General features: G+C 42.6%; 1 protein-coding gene across 1 annotated transcript in view; it reads left to right on the top strand.

Moving 5' to 3' along the window:
• Nucleotides 1–23,187, top strand: part of LOC128666707 (gastrula zinc finger protein XlCGF57.1-like) — a 125,969-nt gene that overhangs the window by 73,106 nt on the left and 29,676 nt on the right. Inside the window, exon 2 of the mRNA XM_053721449.1 lies at nt 1,342–1,446. The gene's annotated coding sequence lies outside the window, so the exon portion shown is untranslated. The remainder of the gene's footprint in view (nt 1–1,341; nt 1,447–23,187) is intronic.

Here is a 23,187-nt window from a genome sequence, read left to right as displayed (position 1 = left end):
GGGGCTGTGCACACAGTTACTTACTGCTCTCATGTAGTTTACTGTCTGGTTTATAAGTGCTGGGGCTGTGCACACAGTTACTTACTGCTCTCTCATGTAGTTTACTGTATGGTTTATAAGTGCTGGGGCTGTGCACACAATTACTTACTGCTCTTTCATGTAGTTTACTGTCTGGTTTATAAGTGCTGGGGCTGTGCACACTGTTACTTACTGCTCTCTCATGTAGTTTACTGTCTGGTTTATAAGTGCTGGGGCTGTGCACACAGTTACTTACTGCTCTCATGTAGTTTACTGTCTGGTTTATAAGTGCTGGGGCTGTGCACACAGTTACTTACTGCTCTCTCATGTAGTTTACTGTATGGTTTATAAGTGCTGGGGCTGTGCACACAATTACTTACTGCTCTTTCATGTAGTTTACTGTCTGGTTTATAAGTGCTGGGGCTGTGCACACTGTTACTTACTGCTCTCTCATGTAGTTTACTGTCTGGTTTATAAGTGCTGGGGCTGTGCACACAGTTACTTACTGCTCTCATGTAGTTTACTGTCTGGTTTATAAGTGCTGGGGCTGTGCACACAGTTACTTACTGCTCTCTCATGTAGTTTACTGTCTGGTTTATAAGCGCTGGGGCTGTGCACACAGTTACTGCTCTCTCATGTAGTTTACTGTCTGGTTTATAAGTGCTGGGGCTGTGCACACAGTTACTTACTGCTCTCATGTAGTTTACTGTCTGGTTTATAAGTGTTGGGGCTGTGCACACAGTTACTGCTCTCATGTAGTTTACGGTCTTTTTTATAAGTGCTGGGGCTGTGCACACAGTTACTTACTGCTCTCTCATGTAGTTTACTGTCTGGTTTATAAGTGCTGGGGCTGTGCACACAGTTACTTGCTGCTCTCTCGTGTAGTTTACTGTCAGGTTTATAAGTGCTGGGGCTGTGCACACAGTTACTTACTGCTCTCTCGTGTAGTTTACTGTCGGGTTTATAAGTGCTGGGGCTGTGCACACAGTTACTTACTGCTCTCTCATGTAGTTTACTGTCTGGTTTATAAGTGCTGGGGCTGTGCACACTGTTACTTACTGCTCTCATGTAGTTTACTGTCTGGTTTATAAGTGCTGGGGCTGTGCACACAGTTACTTACTGCTCTCTCATGTAGTTTACTGTCTGGTTTATAAGTGCTGGGGCTGTGCACACAGTTACTTACTGCTCTCTCATGTAGTTTACTGTCTGGTTTATATGTGCTGGGGCTGTGCACACAGTTACTTACTGCTCTCGCATGTAGTTTACTGTCTGGTTTTAAGTGTGATCATGTGATATAAAAACTGAATCTGCTTTTTTGTACAGATGAAGATAACGCTGATATAGTAAAAGTTGAGATCACAGAAGATCTGTGTGTGAGGCGTCAGCTTAGAGCTCTGGATGAGGAAACCAGTGACAGTATCAACCCAGGTGAGTGTGCACATATATTGTGTGTAAGGTACATGGGTTACAGGTGAGTGTGCACATATATTGTGTGTGTGAGGTACGTGAGTTACAGGTGAGTGTGCACATATGTTGTGTTTGAGGTACGTGGGTTACAGGTGAGTGTGCACATATATTCTGTGTGAGGTACGTGGGTTACAGGTGAGTGTGCACATATATTGTGTGTGTGAGGTACGTGGGTTACAGGTGAGTGTGCACATATATTGTGTGTGAGGTACGTGGGTTACAGGTGAGCGTGCACATATATTGTGTGTGAGGTATGTAGGTTACAGGTGAGTGTGCACATATATTGTGTGTGAGGTGCATGGGTTACAGGTGAGTGTGCAGATATATTGTGTGTTAGGTACGTGGGTTACAGGTAAGTGTGCACATATATTGTGTGTGAGGTACGTCGGTTACAGGTGAGTGTGCATATATATTGTGTGTGAGACACGTGGGTTACAGGTGAATGTGCACATATATTGTGTGTGAGGTACATGGGTTACAGGTGAGTGTGCACATATATTGTGTGTGAGGTACGTGGGTTACAGGTGAGTGTGCACATATATTGTGTGTGAGGTACGTGGGTTACAGGTTAGTGTGCACATATATTGTGTGTGTGAGATACTTGGGTTTTAGGTGAGTGTGCACATATATTGTGTGTGTGAGGTACGTGTGTTAGAGGTGAGTGTGCACATATATTGTATGTGTGTGATGTACGTGTGTTACAGGTGAGTGTGCACGTATATTGTGTGTGAGGTACGTGGGTTACAGGTGAGTGTGCACGTATATTGTGGGTGAGGTACTTTGGTTACAGGGGAGTGTGCACATATATTATGTGTGAGGTACGTGGGTTACAGGTGAGTGTGCACATGTATTGTGTGTGAGGTACGTGGGTTACAGGGGAGTGTGCACATATATTGTGTGTGAGGTACGTGGGTTACATTTGAGTGTGCACATATATTGTGTGTGTGAGGTACGTAGGTTACGGGTGAGTGTGCACATGTATTGTGTGTAAGGTACGTGGGTTACAGGTGTGTGTGCACATATATTGTGTGTTAGGTACGTGGGATACAGGGGAGTGTGCACATATATTGTGTGTGAGGTACGTGGGTTACAGGTGAGTGTGCACATATATTGTGTATGTAGGTTACAGGTGAGTGTGCACATATATTGTGTGTGAGGTACGTGGGTTACAGGTGAGTGTGCACATATATTGTGTGTGAGGTGTGTGGGTTACAAGTGAGTGTGTGAGGTACGTGGGTTACAGGTGAGTGTGCACATATATTGTGTGTGAGGTACATGGGTTACAGGTCAGTGTGCACATATATTGCGTGTGAGGTACGTAGGTTACAGATGAGTGTGCACATATATCTTGTGTGAGGTACATGGGTTACAGGTGAGTGTGCACATATATTGTGTGTAAGGTATGTAGGTTACAGGTGAGTGTGCACATATATTCTGTGTGAGGTACGTGGGTTACAGGTGAGTGTGCACATATATTGTGTGTGAGGTACGTGGGTTACAGGTGAGTGTGCACATATATTGTGTGTGAGGTACGTGGGTTACAGGTGAGTGTGCACATATATTGCGTGTGAGGTACATTGGTTACACGTGAGTGTGCACATATATTGTGTGTGAGGTACGTGGGTTACAGGTGAGTGTGCACATATATTGTGTGTGAGGTACGTGGGTTACAGGTGAGTGTGCACATATATTGTGTGTGAGGTACATGGGTTACAGGTGAGTGTGCACATATGTTACAAGAGAAAGGGAGGACGACGGCACTACTGGTGCTGCGTTCTTATTAGTATTAGTATCTCTCATATATATTAATAGTATTGTTAGAGACAATCTAAATATACTTAGGAACTTAGGTGCTGTACACTTGAAGAAAGCAACTAGAAAATATCAATTGCTGGGAGCAATTGAAAAGAGTGTACTTACATAGCACTCAGCAGCACAAATTTTTAACTAGCTAGATACCATAGGTGAGGAAGCCCAAGAAAGGCAAGTTAAAACTTAACTTTTATTAACTCTATTAAAAAATAACAAATTGCTAAAAAATATCAGCCAGTGTGACCGAGAGCGAAAGTGATTTCAAGGGGGTAAGATTACCTCCCAAATCGCAATATGTATAATATAAATACCCCTGTATAATATCCTAAGGGAGTGATACAAGTGTATCTCTTGAATCTGTTGGTTAAGGTGTGAGTCGATATCACAATAGGAGTACCCCTGCTATTATTCTTTATCTGAATCAGGGGATGTAAAGAGTAAAGTCACACCTCCCCAAATAAATGAATTAGATACGGTTGTCTCTGGGAGATGAGAGCTTTCAACGCTTTAGTATAATTAAATTTGGTATAGCGTACCAGGATAGATAGGGTTCTCTTATTATTTGCTAGTCAATTGAGGGTTACTGTTGAGATTCCCGTTATCCTTTTATTTGTCTAGCATAATATAATATCCTGGTATAGCTGGGATTATTATGTGGGTGGTACTGAAAATACAGTAATCAATTACTAAAGCCTCCAGGATGTGTTGACTCTAACAGTATCCACGCTATTGCCACAAATTAACGTTATATTGTGGTAAGCTATCTGGAGAATTAAATAATTTACTGAAATAGAATAATTATATGGTTCCCAAAAAAATAGCTTCGATTTTGCCCTAGTTGTTTTGGTCTCATTCCTATATAGAACACTGTTGTGATATAAGCCAAAACTGCCTTCTTACTCAATAATTCTTATGTGGTAAGTCAATCCCCAATAGTAATACACAAAGATCAATTCCCCAAACTTATTCTAGTAATATATTGTTGGTTATTGTAGTGTAATAACATTGAGAGGTGCTTGGTGTGACATACTTGGGTATAGTGAGACTTCAAGGACACTTGCACATTAGGTGCGTATCAATCCCTGTGAATTTATTGATTAGAAGGTAAAATTATATGATTACCCTAGGAGCTATTTGTGGCAAACGACCGCTATTCCTAAAAAAACAGTATTTCCCTTAGTCTGATCTGATTAGTTGTATATACTGACTCACTCGGTCTTACAAAGTACGTTGATAATATAGATAATACACAGACGTTTTAGTGCTTTGGTTATCTCGAGTGTGTTATTTAGCAGATAACTTGCACTTAGTGTCAAAGGGCCTTCCCGCGACTTGTGCTATGGTTACTGTTAGATTAAATATATTGTTGTTGTTGTTATTATTATTAGCACAGTAATATCGCTGGGAAAGCAACTTTAAATACTTATCGTAGAATATCTTAATTAGTTTCCCGACTTATAATTTCTGTGGGTACACTCTATTTGTAACTAATAGTGCAGTTGTCTGGTATGTCTGTAGGGAACTGCTCGTTTTTTTCTTTAGGTTGGAAATAGTAGTATAAACAGACCAGTGTAAAACTAAGTATAAATGGGTTTCTGCTGGTATATAGTTAACGGTTTTGATTCCGGACTATTAATTTGTTTTAAATTGTTTTTCTCCCTTTCCCCCAGTGGCTATAATATCTTAGCAGCCGCTGGGAGATAGTAGTTATAGGGATACTTAGGTCAAATAAATTCTTGAGTTGTCTAAAGCGTAAATAAGTTTCAACCAAGCACTCTCACATACATACAGGTTTAAATTAAATTCTGATAAAGCATTCGCTCAACAAGTCACACTGCTGTTTAAGTTTAAAAAGGAGAGGTAATCTCCTGTAGCCCTGACATGTTTCGCCTAGAACGGCTTTGTCAAATTCTACGATAAGTATTTAAAGTTGCTTTCCCAGCGATATTACTGTGCTAATTATAATAACAACAACAACAATATATTTAATCTAACAGTAACCATAGCACAAGTCGCGGGAAGGCCCTTTGACACTAAGTGCAAGTTATCTGCTAAATAACACACTCGAGATAACCAAAGCACTAAAACGTCTGTGTATTATCTATATTATCAACGTACTTTGTAAGACCGAGTGAGTCAGTATATACAACTAATCAGATCAGACTAAGGGAAATACTGTTTTTTTAGGAATAGCGGTCGTTTGCCACAAATAGCTCCTAGGGTAATCATATAATTTTACCTTCTAATCAATAAATTCACAGGGATTGATACGCACCTAATGTGCAAGTGTCCTTGAAGTCTCACTATACCCAAGTATGTCACACCAAGCACCTCTCAATGTTATTACACTACAATAACCAACAATATATTACTAGAATAAGTTTGGGGAATTGATCTTTGTGTATTACTATTGGGGATTGACTTACCACATAAGAATTATTGAGTAAGAAGGCAGTTTTGGCTTATATCACAACAGTGTTCTATATAGGAATGAGACCAAAACAACTAGGGCAAAATCGAAGCTATTTTTTTGGGAACCATATAATTATTCTATTTCAGTAAATTATTTAATTCTCCAGATAGCTTACCACAATATAACGTTAATTTGTGGCAATAGCGTGGATACTGTTAGAGTCAACACATCCTGGAGGCTTTAGTAATTGATTACTGTATTTTCAGTACCACCCACATAATAATCCCAGCTATACCAGGATATTATATTATGCTAGACAAATAAAAGGATAACGGGAATCTCACCAGTAACCCTCAATTGACTAGCAAATAATAAGAGAACCCTATCTATCCTGGTACGCTATACCAAATTTAATTATACTAAAGCGTTGAAAGCTCTCATCTCCCAGAGACAACTGTATCTAGAATTATTGAGTAAGATACTTGGGTTACAGGTGAGTGTGCACATATATTGTGTGTGAGGTACGTGTGTTACAGGTGAGTGTGCACATATATTGTGTGTGAGGTACGTGGGTTACAGGTGAGTGTGCACATATATTGTGTGTGAGATACTTGGGTTACAGGTGAGTGTGCACATATATTATGTGTGTGAGGTACGTGTGTTACAGGTGAGTGTGCATTTATATTGTGTGTGAGGTACGTGGGTTACAGGTGAGTGTGCACGTATATTGTGGGTGAGGTACGTTGGTTACAGGGGAGTGTGCACATATATTATGTGTGAGGTACGTGGGTTACAGGTGAGTGTGCACATATATTGTGTGTGAGGTACGTGGGTTACAGGTGAGTGTGCACATAAATTGTGTATGTAGGTTACAGGTGAGTGTGCACATATATTGTGTGTGAGGTACGTGGGTTACAGATGAGTGTGCACATATATTGTGTGTAAGGTATGTGGGTTACATGTGAGTGTGCACTTATATTGTGTGTGTGAGGTACGGGGGTTACAGGCGAGTGTGCACTTATATTTTGTGTGTGAGGTACAGGGGTTACAAGTGAGTGTGCACATATATCTTGTGTGAGGTACATGGGTTACAGGTCAGTGTGCACATATATTGTGTGTAAGGTATGTAGGTTACAGGTGAGTGTGCACATATATTCTGTGTGAGGTACGTGGGTTACAGTTGAGTGTGCACATATATTGTGTGTGAGGTACGTGGGTTACAGGTGAGTGTGCACATATATTGCGTGTAAGGTACATAGGTTACAGGTGAGTGTGCACATATATTGTGTGTGAGGTACATGAGTTACAGGTGAGTGTGCACATATATTGTGTGTGAGGTACGTGGGTTACAGGTGAGTGTGCACATATATTGTGTGTAAGGTACATAGGTTACAGGTGAGTGTGCACATATATTGCGTGTAAGGTTCATAGGTTACAGGTGAGTGTGCACATATATTGCGTGTAAGGTACATAGGTTACAGGTGAGTGTGCACATATATTGTGTGTGAGGTATGTAGGTTACAGGTGAGTGTGCACGTATACTGTGTGTGAGGTACGTAGGTTACAGGTGAGTGTGCACATATATTGTGTGTGAGGTACATGGGTTACAGGTAAGTGTGCACATATATTGTGTGTGAGGTACATGGGTTACAGGTAAGTATGCACATATATTGTGTGTGAGGTACGAGGGTTACAGGTGAGTGTGCACATATAATGTGTGTGAGGTACGTAGGTTACAGGGGAATGTGGACATATATTGTGTGTGAGGTACGTGGGTTACAGGTCAGTGTGCACATATATTGTGTGTGAGGTACGAGGGTTACAGGTGAGTGTGCACATATATTGTGTGTGAGGTAAGTGAGTTACAGGTGAGTTTGCACATATATTGTGTGTGAGGTACGTAGGTTACAGGGGAGTGTGCACATATATTGTGTGTGAGGTACCAGTGTTACAGGTGAGTGTGCACATATATTGTGTGTGAGGTAAGTGAGTTACAGGTGAGTGTGCACATATATTGTGTGTGAGGTATGTAGGTTACAGGTGAGTGTGCACATATATTGCGTGTAAGGTTCATAGGTTACAGGTGAGTGTGCACATATATTGCATGTAAGGTACATAGGTTACAGGTGAGTGTGCACATATATTGTGTGTGAGGTATGTAGGTTACAGGTGAGTGTGCACTTATACTGTGTTTGAGGTACGTAGGTTACAGGTGAGTGTGCACATATATTGTGTGTGAGGTACATGGGTTACAGGTAAGTATGCACATATATTGTGTGTGAGGTACGTGGGTTACAGGTGAGTGCACATATATTGTGTGTGAGGTACGAGGGTTACAGGTGAGTGTGCACATATATTGTGTGTGAGGTACGTAGGTTACAGGGGAATGTGGACATATATTGTGTGTGAGGTACGTGGGTTACAGGTCAGTGTGCACATATATTGTGTGTGAGGTACGAGGGTTACAGGTGAGTGTGCACATATATTGTGTGTGAGGTAAGTGAGTTACAGGTGAGTGTGCACATATATTGTGTGTGAGGTACGTAGTTTACAGGGGAGTGTGCACATATATTGTGTGTGAGGTACCAGGGTTACAGGTGAGTGTGCACATATATTGTGTGTGAGGTAAGTGAGTTACAGGTGAGTGTGCACATATATTGTGTGTGAGGTATGTAGGTTACAGGTGAGTGTGCACATATATTGTGTGTGAGGTACGTGGGTTACAGGTGAGTGTGCATATATATTGTGTTTGAGGTACATGGGTTACAGGTGAGTGTGCACATATATTGTGTGTGTGAGGTACGTGGGTTACAGATGAGTGTGCACATATATTGTGTGTGTAAGGTACGTGAGTTAAAGGTGAGTGTGCGCATATATTGTGTGTGAGGTACGTGGGTTACATTTGAGTGTGCACATATATTGTGTGTGTGAGGTACGTAGGTTACGGGTGAGTGTGCACATGTATTGTGTGTAAGGTACGTGGGTTACAGGTGTGTGTGCACATATATTGTGTGTTAGGTACGTGGGATACAGGTGAGTGTGCACATATATTGTGTGTGAGGTACGTGGGTTACAGGTGAGTGTGCACATGTATTGTGTGTGAGGTACGTGGGTTACAGGGGAGTGTGCACATATATTGAGTGTGAGGTACGTGGGTTACAGATGAGTGTGCACATATATTGTGTGTGTGTAAGGTACGTGAGTTAAAGGTGAGTGTGCGCATATATTGTGTGTGAGGTACGTGGGTTACAGGTGAGTGTGCACATATATTGTGTGTGTGAGGTACGTATGTTACGAGTGAGTGTGCACATGTATTGTGTGTGAGGTACGTGGGTTACAGGTGTGTGTGCACATATATTGTGTGTGAGGTACGTGGGATACAGGTGAGTGTGCACATATTGTGTGTGAGGTACGTGGGTTACAGGTGAGTGTGCACATATAGTGTGTGTGAGGTACGTGGGTTACAGGTGAGTGTGCACATATATTGTGTGTGAGGTACGTAGGTTACGGGTGAGTGTGCACATGTATTGTGTGTGAGGTACGTGGGTTACAGGTGAGTGTGCACATATATTGTGTGTGAGGTACGTGGGTTACAGGTGAGTGTGCACATATATTGTGTGTGAGGTACGTTGGTTACAGGTGAGTGTGCACATGTATTGTGTGTGTGGTACGTGGGTTACAGGTGAGTGTGCACATATATTGTGTGGGAGGTATCTGGGTTACAGGTGAGTGTGCACGTATATTGTGTGTGTGGTACGTGGGTTACAGGGGAGTGTGCACATATATTGTGTGGGAGGTACGTGGGTTACAGGTGAGTGTGCACGTATATTGTTTGTGAGCTACGTGTGTTACGGGTGAGTGTGCATATATATTGTGTGTGAGGTACGTGGGTTACAGGTGAGTGTGCACAGATATTGTGTGTGAGGTATGTGGGTTACAGGTGAGTGTGCACATATATTGTGTGTGAGGTATGTGGGTTACAGGTGAGTGTGCACATATAGTGTGTGTGAGGTATGTGGGTTACAGGTGAGTGTGCACATATATTGTGTGTGAGGTACGTGGGTTACAGGTGAGTGTGCACATATATTGTGTGTGAGGTACGTTGGTTACAGGTGAGTGTGCACATGTATTGTGTGTGAGGTACGTGGGTTACAGGTGAGTGTGCACATATATTGTGTGGGAGGTATCTGGGTTACAGGTGAGTGTGCACGTATATTGTGTGTGAGGTACGTGGGTTACAGGGGAGTGTGCACATATATTGTGTGGGAGGTACGTGGGTTACAGGGGAGTGTGCACATATATTGTGTGGGAGGTACGTGGGTTACAGGTGAGTGTGCACCTATATTGTTTGTGAGCTACGTGTGTTACGGGTGAGTGTGCATATATATTGTGTGTGAGGTACGTGGGTTACAGGTGAGTGTGCACAGATATTGTGTGTGAGGTATGTGGGTTACAGGTGAGTGTGCACATATATTGTGTGTGAGGTATGTGGGTTACAAGTGAGTGTGCACTTATATTGTGTGTGTGAGGTACGTGGGTTACAGGTGAGTGAAATACATACACAAAAAACCCGAACACTTAGCCTCAGGCTTTATATAGCTAGTGTGTAATAAAGTAGGATCCAATAGTTCATCTGGATTAATTTGCAAAGTCAAAACGTGTAATACACGAGAAGAAAGGCAGGCGTGGTTATTAGCAATCACTTACCGTAAGCTTTATGGACAACCAGGCGTGTGCAGGGATCGCCCACCAAGCTATCATGAGAAACCTTCTTACTTGTAATCCAGGATCACCCCCGGGTAAGTTGTCACCTCTGTGCCGTATGCGGAGGGACATTGATCTTTTTTGTTACAAACCATAGCGTACAGTATCCACATATTTGTAAAATTGTACGAAAACATTTTTCTATCTTCTCAGCGGATGACAAACTGGTAGACACTGTGAAAAATGGTTTGAGGTGCTCTTACAGAAAAAGCCCAACATTGGGCAACATACTGGCACCCACTTTATTGAAACCAAAAAATGAAACAAAGGGTTCCTGGCTCAGGCATACTGGCATGTACAAATGTGGTCGAAGAAAATGCAAACCGTGTGATTTTGTCAGGGTTACTAAGACATTTTCTAATCTGATAACAAACAAAATGTATAATATTGAAACGTGTATGAACTGCACAACTGAATATGCCTTTTATCTGATAGAGTGCTCCCTTTGTCAAATACAGTATGTAGGGCTTACGTCTAGGGACCTCAACACAAGAATTTCTGAACACCTATCGTCATTCAAAATGAACAAAGCCACTACGCCCATTTTACAACATTTCGGCACTTTTCATAACAATAACTTGCAATATTTCTCTTGGTGTGCAATTGAGAAGATCACTAGACCCCCTAGGGGAGGGGACATTGATCTTTTATTGGCACGTAGAGAAGCGTATTGGATTTTTACTTTAGATACTCGTTTGCCGAAGGGCCTCAACTCTAGATTTGACATCATTAACCACTGGGAATAGTTTTAGGATAGCTTATCTCCCAGGTAAACTTTCATGAATTTTACTTTCTACATTTATCAGGCTGGTTAAGACCCTTATATAATCTCGATAATCTTCATTATGATTTAATGATGTTGTGCTCTAGCAATATTATTACATCTTCTTGCACTGCTTTAGTTTATTCTAAGACTATGAGCACTATTGTGAGTATCATGCATAAATATAATGCCACTTATATCAAGCTCACAATCAGGTATTATGACATAATGGGTAACCCCTAGTGGTCTTTTAACCAATACAATTTTATGTAGAGAGGTGCACTTTACCTATGTGTTTACTGATTAATCTATACATCTTGTGATGTTGTCACCAGCTGTCTCTTTTATATTCTCCTAACATCAGCTATGATACTTTTGCAATAATCTGTTCTTAAGTAATGAAATATGTATATATTTGGGTTTTCTAATTTTGTTAAATATTGGCATCTTCTGCATTTCTGACTTTGACTGTCATACCGAGTTTAGTAGCGATAAGTTAATAATGCATCACTGATAATGGAGGGTGTGCTACACTTGATATGCTGTTACTGGTCACTATTCATGGGGGTGTGTTTTTTTTTTTTTTTTGTATAACCAATCATGAGTGTTTTATAGCCTTTTAAACAAATGTGCGGGCTAGCACTTCAGGCTGTGACTACGGATACGTCAGAAACGCGTATGCCTGTCTGTGCTGCGCCCATGTTCTGACCTATTGCTGTGTTTATCCTTTTTAATCTTCTGAATAAATATTGGAACTTTTAACTTTATTACAGGTGAGTGTGCACATATATTGTGTGTGAGGTACATGGGTTACAGGTGAGTGTGCACATATATTGTGTGTGAGGTACATAGGTTACAGGTGAGTGTGCACATATATCTTGTGTGAGGTACATGGGTTACAGTTGAGTGTGCACATATATTGTGTGTGTGGGGTACGTAGGTTACAGGTGAGTGTGCACATATGTTGTGTGTGAGGTACTTGGGTTACAGGTGAGTGTGCATATATATTTCGTGTAAGGTACATAGGTTACAGGTGAGTGTGCACATATATTGTGTATGAGGTACTGGAGTTACAGGTAAGTGTGCACATATATTGTGTGTAAGGTACTTAGGTTACAGGTGAGTGTGCACATATATTGTGTGTGAGGTACGTAGGTTACAGGGGAGTGTGCACATATATTGTGTGTGAGGTAAGTGAGTTACAGGTGAGTGTGCACATATATTGTGTGTGAGGTATGTAGGTTACAGGTGAGTGTGCACATATATTGTGTGTGAGGTACGTAGGTTACAGGTGAGTGTGCACGTATACTGTGTGTGAGGTACGTAGGTTACAGGTGAGTGTGCACATATATTGTGTGTGAGGTACATGGGTTACAGGTAAGTGTGCACATATACTGTGTGTGAGGTACGTGGGTTACAGGTGAGTGTGCACATATATTGTGAGGTACGAGGGTTACAGGGGAGTGTGCACATACATTGTGTGTGAGGTACGTAGGTTACAGGGGAGTGTGCATATATATTGTGTGTGAGGTACGTGGGTTACAGGCTAGTGTGCACATATATTGTGTGTGAGGTATGTAGGTTACAGGTGAATATTAACATATATTGTGTGTGAGGTACGTGGGTTACAGGTGAGTGTGCACATATATTGTGTGTGAGGTACATGGGTTACAGGTAAGTGTGCACATATATTGTGTGTGAGGTACGTGGGTTACAGGTGAGTGTGCACATATATTGTGTGTGAGGTACGTGGGTTACAGGTGAGTGTGCACATATATTGTGAGGTACGAGGGTTACAGGGGAGTGTGCACATATATTGTGTGTGTGAGGTACGTGAGTTAAAGGTGAGTTAGCGCATATATTGTGTGTGAGGTACGTGGGTTACAGGTGAGTGTGCACATATATTGTGTGTGAGGTACGTGGATTACAGGTGAGTGTGCACATATATTGTGTTTGAGGTACGTAGGTTACAGGTGAGTGTGCACATATATTGTGTGTGTAGTACGTGGGTTACAGGTGAGTGTGCACATATATTGTGTGTGAGGTACATGGGTTACAGGTGAGTGTGCACATATATTGTGTGTGAGGTACATGGGTTACAGGTAAGTGTGCACATATATTGTGTGTGTGTGTGTGTGAGGTACGTGGGTTACAGGTGAGTGTGCACATATATTGTGTGTAAGGTAGGTTACAGGTGAGTGTGCACATATATTGTGTGTGAGGTACGTAGGTTACAGGTGAGTGTGCACATATATTGTGTGTGAGGTACATGGGTTACAGGTAAGTGTGCACATATATTGTGTGTGTGTGTGTGAGGTACGTGGGTTACAGGTGAGTGTGCACATATATTGTGTGTAAGGTAGGTTACAGGTGAGTGTGCACATATATTATGTGTGAGGTACGTAGGTTACAGGTGAGTGTGCACATATATTGTGTGTGTGTGAGGTACGTAGGTTACGGGTGAGTGTGCACATGTATTGTGTGTGAGGTACGTGGGTTACAGGTGAGTGTGCGCATATATTGTGTGTGAGGTACGTGGGTTACAGGTGAGTGTGCACTTATATTGTGTGTGTGAGGTATGTAGGCTACGGCTGAGTGTGCACATGTATTGTGTGTGAGGTACTTGGGTTACAGGTGAGTGTGCACATATATTGTGTGTGAGGTACGTGGGTTACAGTTGAGTGTGCACATATAGTGTGTGTGAGGTATGTGGGTTACAGGTGAGTGTGCACATATATTGTGTGTGAGGTACGTGGGTTACAGGTGAGTGTGCACATATATTGTGTGTGAGGTACGTGGGTTACAGGTGAGTGTGCACATATAGTGTGTGTGAGGTATGTGGGTTACAGGTGAGTGTGCACACATATTGTGTGTGAGGTACGTGGGTTACAGGTGAGTGTGCACATATATTGTGTTTGAGGTACATTGGTTACAGGTGAGTGTTCACATGTATTGTGTGGGAGGTACGTGGGTTATAGGTGAGTGTGCACGTATATTGTGTGTGAGGTACGTGGGTTACAGGTGAGTGTGCACATATATTGTGTGTGAGGTACGTGGGTTACAGGTGAATGCGCACATATATTGTGTGTGGGTTACAGGTGAGTGTGCACATATATTGTGTGTGAGGTACATGGGTTACAGGTGAGTGTGCACATATATTGTGTGTGTGTGAGGTACGTGGGTTACAGGTGAGTGTGCACATATATTGTGTGTGAGGTTTGTGGGTTACAGGTGAGTGTGCACATATATTGTGTGTGAGGTACGTAGGTTACAGGTGAGTGTGCACATATATTGTGTGTGAGGTACGTAGGTTACAGGTGAGTGTGCACATATATTGTGTGTGAGGTACGTAGGTTACAGGTGAGTGTGCACATATATTGTGTGTGAGGTACGTAGGTTACAGGTGAGTGTGCACATATATTGTGTGTGAGGTACGTAGGTTACAGGTGAGTGTGCACATATATTGTGTGTGTAGTACGTGGGTTACAGGTGAGTGTGCACATATATTGTGTGTGTAGTACGTGGGTTACAGGTGAGTGTGCACATATATTGTGTGTGAGGTACGTGGGTTACAGGTGAGTGTGCACATATATTGTGTGTGAGGTACGTGGGTTACAGGTGAGTGTGCACAAATATTGTGTGTGAGGTACGTGGGTTACAGGTGAGTGTGCATATATATTGTGTATTAGGTACGTGGGTTACAGGTGAGTGTGCACATATATTGTGTGTGAGGTACGTGGGTTACAGGTGAATGTGCACATATATAGTGTATGAGGTACGTGGGTTACAGGTGAGTGTGAGGTACGTGGGTTACAGGTGAGTGTGCACATATATTGTGTGTGAGGTACGTGGGTTACAGGTGAGTGTGCATATATATTGTGTGTGAGGTACGTGGGTTACAGGTGAGTGTGCACATATATTTCTCCAACATTGGTGTGTCCGGTCCACGGCGTCATCCTTACTTGTGGGAATATCTCTTCCCCAACAGGAAATGGCAAAGAGTCATAGCAAAGCTGGCCATATAGTCCCTCCTAGGCTCCGCCCACCCCAGTCATTCTCTTTGCCGTTGCACAGGCAACATCTCCACGGAGATGGTTAAGAGTTTTTTGGTGTTTAAATGTAGTTTTTTATTCTTCTATCAAGTGTTTGTTATTTTAAAATAGTGCTGGTATGTACTATTTACTCTGAAACAGAAAAGGATGAAGATTTCTGTTTGTGAGAGGAAGATGATTTTAGCAGACAGTAACTAAAATCGATTGCTGTTTCCACATAGGACTGTTGAGATGAAGTAACTTCAGTTGGCGGAAACAGTTAGCAGACTTTTCTGCTTAAGGTATGACTAGCCATATTTCTAACAAGACCATGTAATGCTGGAAGGCTGTCATTTCCCCTCATGGGGACCGGTAAGCCATTTTCTTAGTCAAGCAAACAGAATAAAGGGCTTAATATGGGCTATAAAACTGGTAGACACTTTTATGGGCTAAATCGATTGCTTTATTTGGGCATTTTATACATGTTTATGCTGATAATTCACATTTATAAACTTGGGGAACGTTTTTTAACGGCAGACACTATGTTAGACACCTTTTCCAGTCAGGGAGGGCCTTCCCAGTTGTAGGCTGAGCCTCATTTTCGCGCCATTACTGCGCAGTTGTTTTTTGAGAGCAAGACATGCAGATGCATGTGTGAGGATCTGAAAGTAGCTGGAAAAGTTTCTAGAAGGCGTCACTTGGTATCGTATTCCCCTCTGGGCTTGGTTAGGTCACAGCAAAGGCTATAGCTGGGACTGTATAGGGGTTAAATTTGTAAACGGCTCCGGTTCCGTTATTTTAAGGGTTAAAGCTCTGAAAATTGGTGTGCAATACTCTTACTGCTTTAAGACACTGTGGTGAAATTTTGGTAATTTTTGAACAATTCCTTCATACTTTTTCACATATTCAGTAATAAAGTGTTTTCTGTTTAAAATTTAAAGAGACAGTAACGGTTTTGTTTTAAAACGTTTTTTGTGCTTTATTGACAAGTTTAAGCCTGTTTAACATGTCTGTCCCTTCGGATAAGCTATGTTCTATATGTATGAAAGCCAATGTGTCTCCCCATTTAAGTTTGTTTGATAATTGTGCCATAGCGTCCAAACAAAGTAAGGACAGTACTGCCACAGATAATGAAATTGCCCAAGATGATTCCTCAGATGAGGGGAGTAAACATGATACTACATCATCTCCTACTGTGTCTACACCAGTTTTGCCCACGCAGGAGGCCCCTAGTACATCTAGCGCGCCAATGCTTATTACCATGCAACAATTGACGGCTGTAATGGATAACTCCATAGCAAATATTTTATCCAAAATGCCTACATATCAGAGAAAGCGCGATTGCTCTGTTTTAAACACTGAAGAGCAGGAGGGCGCTGATGATAATTGTTCTGTCATACCCTCACACCAATCTGAAGTGGCCATGAGGGAGGTTTTGTCAGATGGGGAAATTTCAGATTCAGGAAAAATTTCTCAACAAGCTGAACCTGATGTTGTGACATTTAAATTTAAATTAGAACATCTCCGCGCACTGCTTAAGGAGGTGTTATCTACTCTGGATGATTGTGACAACTTGGTCATTCCAAAGAAATTATGCAAGATGGACAAGTTCCTAGAGGTTCCGGTGCACCCCGACGCTTTTCCTATACCCAAGTGGGTGGCGGACATAGTGAATAAGGAGTGGGAAAATCCCGGCATACCTTTTGTTCCCCCCCTATATTTAAGAAATTATTTCCTATGGTCGACCCCAGAAAGGACTTATGGAAGACAGTCCCTAAGGTCGAGGGGGCAGTTTCTACTCTAAACAAGCGCACTACTATTCCTATCGAGGATAGTTGTGCTTTCAAAGATCCTATGGATAAAAAATTGGAGGGTTTGCTTAAAAAGTTTTTTGTACAGCAAGGTTACCTTCTACAACCCATTTCGTGCATTGTTCCTGTCACTACAGCAGCGTGGTTCTGGTCGAGGAACTAGAAAAGTCGCTCAGTAGAGAGACTCCATATGAGGAGGTTATGGACAGAGTTCACGCACTTAAGTTGGCTAACTCTTTTATTTTAGATGCCGCTTTGCAATTAGCTAGATTAGCGTCGAAAAATTCAGGGTTTGCAATCGTGGCGCGCAGAGCGCTTTGGCTAAAGTCTTGGTCAGCGGATGTGTCATCCAAGACAAAATTGCTTAACATCCCTTTCAAAGGTAAAACTCTATTTGGACCAGAATTGAAAGAGATTATTTCAGACATCACTGGGGGAAAGGGCCACGCCCTTCCACAAGATAGGCCTTTCAAGGCCAAGAATAAGTCTAATTTTCGTTCCTTTCGCAATTTCAGGAACGGACCGGCCTCTAATTCTGCATCCTCTAAGCAAGAGGGTAATGCCTCACAACCCAAACCAGCCTGGAAACCGATGCAAGGCTGGAACAAGGGTAAGCAGGCCAAGAAGCCTGCTGCTGCTAACAAAACAGCATGAAGGAGTAGCCCCCAATCAGGGACCGGATCTAGTAGGGGGCAGACTCTCTCTCTTTGCTCAGGCTTGGGCAAGAGATGTTCAGGATCCCTGGGCACTAGAAATAGTTTCTCAGGGTTATCTTCTGGAATTCAGGGAACTACCCCCAAGGGGAAGGTTCCACATGTCTCACTTATCCTTAAACCAAATAAAGAGACAGGCGTTCTTACATTGTGTAGAAGACCTGTTAAAGATGGGAGTGATACACCCAGTTCCAATAAAGGAACAAGGATTGGGATTTTATTCAAATCTGTTCGTAGTTCCCAAAAAAGAGGGAACTTTCAGACCAATTTTGGATTTGAAGATCCTAAACAAATTTTTCAGGGTACCATCGTTCAAGATGGAAACCATTCGAACGATTCTACCCACTATCCAGGAAGGTCAATTTATGACTACCGTGGATCTAAAGGATGCGTACCTACATATTCCTATCCACAAAGAACATCATCAGTTCCTAAGGTTCGCCTTTCTGGACAAACATTACCAGTTTGTTGCCCTCCCATTCGGGTTAGCCACTGCTTCAAGGATTTTCACAAAGGTACTCGGGTCCCTTCTAGCGGTTCTAAGACCGAGGGGCATTGCAGTAGTACCTTACTTGGACGACATTCTAATACAAGCGTCGTCCCTGTCAAAAGCAAAGGCTCATACAGACATCGTTCTGGCCTTTCTCAGATCACACGGATGGAAGGTGAACATAGAAAAAAGTTCTCTGTCTCCGTCAACAAGAGTTCCCTTCTTGGGAACAATAATAGATTCCTTAGAAATGAGGATTTTTCTGACAGAGGTCAGAAAGTCAAAACTTATAAGCACTTGTCAAGTTCTTCATTCTGTTCCACGTCCTTGCATAGCGCAGTGCATGGAAGTAGTAGGGTTGATGGTTGCAGCAATGGACATAGTTCCTTTTGCACGAATTCATCTAAGACCATTACAACTGTGCATGCTCAAACAGTGGAATGGGGACTATACAGACTTGTCTCCAATGATTCAAGTAGATCAGAAGACCAGAGATTCACTCCGTTGGTGGCTGACCCTGGACCATCTATCCCAGGGAATGAGCTTCCGCAGACCAGAGTGGGTCATTGTCACGACCGACGCCAGTCTAGTGGGCTGGGGCGCGGTCTGGGAATCCCTGAAAGCTCAGGGACTATGGTCTCGGGAAGAGTCTCTTCTCCCGATAAACATTCTGGAACTAAGAGCGATCTTCAATGCTCTCAGGGCTTGGCCTCAGCTAGCAAAGGCCAGATTCATAAGATTCCAATCAGACAACATGACGACCGTTGCGTATATCAATCATTAGGGGGGAACAAGGAGTTCCCTGGCAATGAAAGAAGTGACCAAAATAATTCAATGGGCGGAGGATCACTCCTGCCACCTATCTGCGATCCACATCCCAGGTGTGGAAAACTGGGAAGCGGATTATCTGAGTCGTCAGACATTCCATCCGGGGGAGTGGGAACTCCACCCGGAGATCTTTGCCCAACTAACTCAATTATGGGGCATTCCAGACATGGATCTGATGGCGTCTCGTCAGAACTTCAAGGTTCCTTGCTACGGGTCCAGATCCAGGGATCCCAAGGCGACTCTAGTAGATGCACTAGTAGCACCTTGGACTTTCAACCTAGCTTATGTATTTCCACCGTTTCCTCTCATTCCCAGGCTGGTAGCCAGGATCAAACAGGAGAGGGCCTCTGTGATCTTGATAGCTCCTGCGTGGCCACGCAGGACTTGGTATGCAAACCTGGTGAATATGTCATCGGTTCCACCATGGAAGCTACCTTTGAGACAGGACCTTCTTGTTCAGGGTCCATTCGAACATCCAAATCTGGTCTCCCTCCAGCTGACGGCTTGGAGATTGAACGCTTGATCCTATCAAAGCGTGTGTTTTCAGATTCTGTGATAGATACTCTGGTTCAGGCCAGAAAACCGGTAACTAGAAAGATTTACCATAAAATATGGAAAAGATATATCTGTTGGTGTGAATCCAAAGGATTCCCATGGAATAAGATAAAAATTCCTAAGATTCTCTCCTTTCTACAAGAAGGTTTGCAGAAAGGATTATCTGCAAGTTCTCTAAAGGGACAGATCTCTGCTTTATCTGTCTTACTACACAAAAGACTGGCAGCTGTGCCAGATGTTCAAGCATTTGTGCAGGCTCTGGTTAGGATCAAGCCTGTATACAGACCTTTGACTCCTCCCTGGAGTCTAAATCTAGTTCTTTCAGTTCTTCAAGGGGTTCTGTTTGAACCTTTACATTCCATAGATATTAAGTTACTATCTTGGAAAGTTTTGTTTTTGGTTGCTATTTCTTCTGCTAGAAGAGTTTCAGAGTTATCTGCTCTGCAGTGTTCTCCGCCCTATCTGGTGTTCCATGCAGATAAGGTGGTTTTGCGTACTAAGCCTGGTTTTCTTCCAAAGGTTGTTTCTAACAAGAATATTAACCAGGAGATAGTTGTACCTTCTTTATGTCCGAATCCAGTTTCAAAGAAGGAACGTTTGTTACACAATTTGGACGTAGTCCGTGCTCTAAAATTCTATTTAGAGGCTACAAAAGATTTCAGACAAACATCTTCTTTGTTTGTTGTCTATTCTGGTAAAAGGAGAGGTCAAAAAGCGACTTCTACCTCTCTCTTTCCTTTTGGCTTAAAAGCATCATCCGATTGGCTTATGAGACTGCCGGACGGCACCCTCCTGAAAGAATCACAGCTCACTCCACTAGGGCTGTGGCTTCCACATGGGCCTTCAAGAACGAGGCTTCTGTTGACCAGATATGTAAGGCAGCGACTTGGTCTTCACTGCACACTTTTGCCAAATTTTACAAATTTGATACTTTTGCTTCTTCGGAGGCTATTTTTGGGAGAAAGGTTTTGCAAGCCGTGGTGCCTTCCGTTTAGGTAACCTGATTTGCTCCCTCCCTTCATCCGTGTCCTAAAGCTTTGGTATTGGTTCCCACAAGTAAGGATGACGCCGTGGACCGGACACACCAATGTTGGAGAAAACAGAATTTATGCTTACCTGATAAATTACTTTCTCCAACGGTGTGTCCGGTCCACGGCCCGCCCTGGTTTTTTTAATCAGGTCTGATGAATTATTTTCTCTAACTACAGTCACCACGGTACCATATGGTTTCTCCTATATTTTTCCTCCTGTCCGTCGGTCGAATGACTGGGGTGGGCGGAGCCTAGGAGGGACTATATGACCAGCTTTGCTGGGACTCTTTGCCATTTCCTGTTGGGGAAGAGATATTCCCACAAGTAAGGATGACGCCGTGGACCGGACACACCGTTGGAGAAAGTAATTTATCAGGTAAGCATAAATTCTGTTTTTGTGTGAGGTACGTGGGTTGCAGGTGAGTGTGCACATATATTGTGTGTGAGGTACGTGGGTTACAGGTGAGTGTGCACATATATTGTGTGTGAGGTACGTGGGTTACAGGTGAGTGTTCACATATATTGTGTGTGAGGTACGTGGGTTACAGGGGAGTGTGCACAAATATTGTGTGTGAGGTACGTATGTTACAGGTGAGTATGCACATATATTGTGTGTGAGGTACGTAGGTTACAGGTGAGTGTGCACATATATTATGTGTGAGGTACGTAGGTTACAGATGAATGCGCACATATATTGTGTGTGGGTTACAGGTGAGTGTGCACATAACATAATTTATGCTTACCTGATAAATTTATTTCTCTTGTAGTGTGTTCAGTCCATGGGTCATCCATTACTTATGGGATATATTCTCCTTCCCAACAGGAAGTTGCAAGAGGATCACCCAAGCAGAGCTGCTATATAGCTCCTCCCCTCACATGTCATATCCAGTAATTCGACCGAAACAAGACGAGAAAGGAGAAACTATAGGGTGCAGTGGTGACTGGAGCTTTAATTAAAATTTAGAACTGCCTCAAAAAAAGACAGGGCGGGCCGTGGACTGAACACACTACAAGAGAAATAAATTTATCAGGTAAGCATAAATTATGTTTTCTCTTGTTAAGTGTGTTCAGTCCACGGGTCATCCATTACTTATGGGATACCAATACCAAAGCTAAAGTACACGGATGATGGGAGGGACAAGGCAGGAACATTAAACAGGTTCTACAGGCAGTGGTTCCTTCTTTCTCCCAAAAACAGCCTCCGAAGAAGCAAAAGTGTCAAATTTGTAAAATTTTGAAAGGTATGAAGTGAAGACCAAGTTGCAGCCTTTCAAATCTGTTCAACAGAGGCCTCATTCTTAAAGGCCCAGGTGGAAGCCACAGCTCTAGTGGAATGAGCTGTAATTCTTTCAGGAGGCTGCTGTCCAGCAGTCTCATAGGCTAAACGTATTATGCTACGAAGCCAAAAAGAGAGAGAGGTGGCCGAAGCCTTTTGACCTCTCCTCTGACCGGAATAAACGACAAACAGAGAAGAAGTTTGCCGAAAATCTTTAGTTGCCTGTAAGTAGAACTTCAGGGCACGGACTACGTCCAGATTATGCAAAAGACGTTCCTTCTTTGAAGAAGGATTAGGACATAATGATGGAACAACAATCTCTCGATTGATATTCCTGTTAGAAACAACCTTAGGTAAAAACCCAGGTTTAGTACGCAGAACTACCTTGTCTGAATGAAAAATCAGATAAGGAGAATCGCAATGTAAGGCAGATAACTCAGAGACTCTTCGAGCCGAGGAAATAGCCATCAAAAACAGAACTTTCTAAGATAAAAGCTTAATATCAATGGAATGAAGGGGTTCAAACGGAACACCTTGAAGAACTTTAAGAACCAAGTTTAAGCTCCACGGAGGAGCAACAGTTTTAAACACAGGCTTAATCCTAGCCAAAGCCTGACAAAAAGCCTGGACGTCTGGATTCTCTGCCAGACGTTTGTGTAAAAGAATAGACAGAGCAGAAATCTGTCCCTTTAACGAACTAGCGGATAAACCCTTTTCTAAACCTTCTTGTAGAAAAGCCAATATCCTAGGAATCCTAACCTTACTCCATGAGTAACTCTTGGATTCACACCAATATAAATATTTACGCCATATCTTATGGTAAATTTTTCTGGTAACAGGTTTCCGAGCCTGTATTAATGTATCAATAACCGACTCCGAAAAACCACGCTTTGATAGAATCAAGCGTTCAATCTCCATGCAGTCAGCCTCAGAGAAATTAGGCTTGGATGGTTGAAAGGACCCTGAATTAGAAGGTCCTGCCTCAGAGGCAGAGACCATGGTGGACAGGACGACATGTCCACTAGGTCTGCATACCAGGTCCTGCGTGGCCACGCAGGCGCTATCAGAATCACTGATGCTCTCTCCTGTTTGATCCTGGCAATCAGTCGAGGTAGCAACGGAAATGGTGGAAACACATAAGCCATGTTGAAAACCCAAGGGGCTGCTAGTGCATCTACCAGCACCGCTCCCGGGTCCCTGGACCTGGATCCGTAA

This window comes from Bombina bombina, chromosome 7 (genome assembly GCF_027579735.1).
Source record: "Bombina bombina isolate aBomBom1 chromosome 7, aBomBom1.pri, whole genome shotgun sequence".
Classification (NCBI taxonomy): domain Eukaryota; kingdom Metazoa; phylum Chordata; class Amphibia; order Anura; family Bombinatoridae; genus Bombina; species Bombina bombina.
Note: the sequence above shows the minus strand (reverse complement) of the source record. Positions and strands in the feature narration are given on the sequence as shown.